This window comes from Homarus americanus, unplaced genomic scaffold (assembly GCF_018991925.1).
Source record: "Homarus americanus isolate GMGI-L3 unplaced genomic scaffold, GMGI_Hamer_2.0 scaffold18563, whole genome shotgun sequence".
In the NCBI taxonomy this organism is placed as follows: Eukaryota; Metazoa; Arthropoda; class Malacostraca; order Decapoda; family Nephropidae; genus Homarus; species Homarus americanus.
This window is the reverse complement of record NW_024717845.1, coordinates 23,700-27,001: the sequence shown is the minus strand read 5'-3', so window position 1 is coordinate 27,001 and position 3,302 is coordinate 23,700. Positions and strand designations below refer to the sequence as shown.

The 3,302-nt window shown below is 36.4% G+C and overlaps 1 long non-coding RNA gene across 2 annotated transcripts; it reads left to right on the top strand.

The window, feature by feature from the left end:
• The first annotated feature begins 1,092 nt into the window (after window positions 1-1,092).
• LOC121859040 lies at window positions 1,093-3,302 on the top strand. Of its 2 annotated transcripts, XR_006087599.1 has the most exons (3): window positions 1,093-1,143; window positions 2,388-2,461; window positions 2,762-3,302. It is a non-coding gene; the product is annotated as an uncharacterized LOC121859040 (long non-coding RNA). The 2 variants fall into 2 exon arrangements; XR_006087598.1 differs by lacking the exon at window positions 1,093-1,143 and having other exon boundaries at window positions 2,108-2,461.

The following is a 3,302-nucleotide window of genomic DNA, read 5'->3' as shown; positions in this document are numbered from 1 at the left end:
CAACGGACTTTGTTATACTCGATCAGGGGACTTTCTTATTCTTATACGATCAGGGGACTTTGTTATTCCCAATGAGGAGGCTTTGTTATACTCGATCAGGGGACTTTGCTATACTCGACCAGGGGACTTTGTTATACTCGATCAGGGGACATTGATATACTCGACCAGGGGACTTTTTATACTTGACCAATGGACTTTGTTATACTCGATGAGGGGCCTTTGTTATACTCGATCAGGGGACTTTTTTATACTCGACCATAGGACTTTGTTATACTCCATCAGGGGATATGTTATACTCCATCAGGGTACTTTGTTATACCCGATCAGGAGACTTTGCTATACTCGACCAGGTGACTTTGTTATACTCGATTAGGGGACTTTGATATAATAGACCAGGGGACTATGTTATACGCGATCATGGCACTTTTTTTACTCGACCAGAGGACTTTGTTATACTCGATCAGGGGACTTTGTTATACTCGTTCAGAGGACTTTGTTATACTCGATCAGGGGACTTTGTTATACTCGATCAGGGGACTTTGTTATGCTCGATCTGGGGACTTTGTTATACTCGATCAAGGGACTTTGTTATACTCGATCAGGGGACTTTGTCTTACTCGATGAGGGCCCTTTGCTATACTCGACCAAGGGACTTTGTTATAATCGATCAGGGGCCGGATACTCAAAAACATTTATGGGACTGTATGTCTTTGTTTACCCCGTAACTGGACTTACAGTCTCAGATCGGTATACTCAAAACACAGATGGCATACTCAAAACACAGATGGTATACTCAAAACCAATATTTGACATCGAACTCCGTAAGTTAACGCAAGTAACTTACACCAGCTCCCGAGGTTGTGTAACACTCTCAACCCGGATGTAGTAGTGACTAATTCCCGATTGTATAGAAAATAATAATAATATATGTTGTAATAATGCTTGTTAGACTTGTTTTATCATAGAATAAAGAAGAAAATGTTTTGTACATCAACATACTGAAATATAATATTTCACTTTGTCTTTTTGGTAACTTTTTTGTTGTATAATAAGCTGCTTGAGTGTTTGTATTTGTCGCAGTTTGGAAGAGACGCATCTTTTGTCTTCTTACACATTATAAAGTATTTCTTACCAAAATAGAAGGTTTGTATTGTTCACACTTAGGGTAAAAATATGTTTTATGACTGAGTAAACTTGCAGATAGAACTTATTAATGTTGTATAGCCGTAAATATCCCTCAGTAATGAAAGCCAAATATGAGGTCAAGTGAACATTCCTGCCAAGACTTCGCCTTGTTTTTCTAATATTCAACCAATAGCCTGAGCCTATTTTCTTATGTGTATGGCTTATGATAACATGAAAGGCTATAAATTTCCATAGGTTAGCGAAAATTAAATGATATTAGGTGTAAAATATGGATTGCAATTAACTTGATTAATAGGTGCCTATATAACTGCTTTTTCAGTCTTAGGCAAATAAATGTTTAAACATGGGGCCTACTTAATTTAGTTAGAACATGAGGATTATTTAAATAAGAAATTATACTAATAGGGTATAGGTTAGATAGGTTTGGTTTGGTTATGTTATGTTATGTTATGGTATGTTAGGTTAGAGAATGTGTACATGGTTTTTTGGTGAGCGTCAGGCCGTCAGTGAGACACTTTGTCTAGCAGCTACCTTAGGCCTAGTTCCAGACTTTCCTTGAACATTATCATAGGTAGAGTATTAATTTAAGAAAATTTCGGCTAATCCGATATATTTTCAGGTTTTAAATTGTTGTTTTTTGTATGAACTTGAAGACAATTCAGACCAAATATTCCCAACATTGAAAGGAAAACACTAGGGTCTAGGCTAAATGAGTAATTTAAGAGAAGTGATTTGTCATTTAGGTTAGGCAAGGCTATACTATCATTAACCAATTTATTTGAATTTGCCCAGAATAAGGCTATCTTAGTATAGCTTATGTGTCTTGTCACAGGCCAACATTATGCAAGGGATTATTTACCTAAATTCTAGTGGGGTAAAACACCAAATACTGTGAGATCTCTGTTAGCCGGAACAATTGGTGAAGAGCACTACCGTGAATGAATGAGTGTTTTCCCGTTAACGAGACAGTTATCACAAATCAAGAAAATATCCCTCATCCCCAGAATGTTTATGGTAATGGAAAAATTTTCTCGGTAGTTCCTGCAATTGCCCATTACATCATCTCTCGAACCCGGAAATATATCCCCCATCTCCGGACTTTTCTCGGTTATCTGGGAAACTTTCCTCATAGTTTTCAGGAAAATTTGCCTCTCTGAAAGTCATTTACCTAAGCCGTAAGTTTCTTGCAAAATCATGCTTTGGGAATTAATTTTAGATAAAATTTCAATTACGGCTTTCAGAAAGTTCCGGGTTTCAAGGATTCCGGCTAACGGAGAAGGCTGCTGTTCCTACCAGAAATCAGTTTCAAATGCGAGTATGTGACAGACTTTGAGGCAAGAGGATGTCTTTTAAATGCTTTTAACACCCTTATTTACTTGAATAATGAAAAAATTTTTTTCAATTTTAAATGAATACAGAGATTTTAACGCGTTGTGCATTTTTCAGTATTTTACCCCTAAGAGCCAGGCAAAACCTTAAGGCTGTAATTTTTGTTTTTCACAGGCATAACCCTTCAATTCTAGGCCTAATGATAAAACTTTGAATTAGTTAGTATCAACATAAAAACAATACTGTAACAAACTTCTAAACCATTGCATAATTTTTTGTCCTGCAGATTGATCCAGTAACACTTGGACCTCATTTTCCAGTTACCCTGCAATGGATCTTGTTGTAGCTTATCTGCATGATCGAGCTTTACGACGTGAACGAAGGTATCGGGACCCTTTGGATCCCAAAAATATAAGCGATGAAAATCAAATTAGATATAGGTTTCCTCGATGTGAAATTCTAAGACTGTGTTAAGATTTAGATCCATTTTTAAGGCGTAGAACGAGAAGATCTCATGCTGTTCCCATACACACGCAAGTGTTAGTTGCCTTAAGATTTTATGCCAATGGAACCTTTCAACATGTACTTAGTGATACAGCTGAAGCTGTAGCAGGGACAGGCCAAGCAGTCCGAGCCAATGTAGTCCGTAATTGGTTTACTTGATGAATTAAAATCAAATATCAATTCACCAATACAATTTTCCTCTATGTTTAAATAGTACTTTTTAGTGCAGTATACAGAGGTAATGCGAATAAAGCGTACATTGATTTAACTTTTATTTTCAATATTCTGTACATAAAAAAATAAACTTCTTTATAGAAATTAAA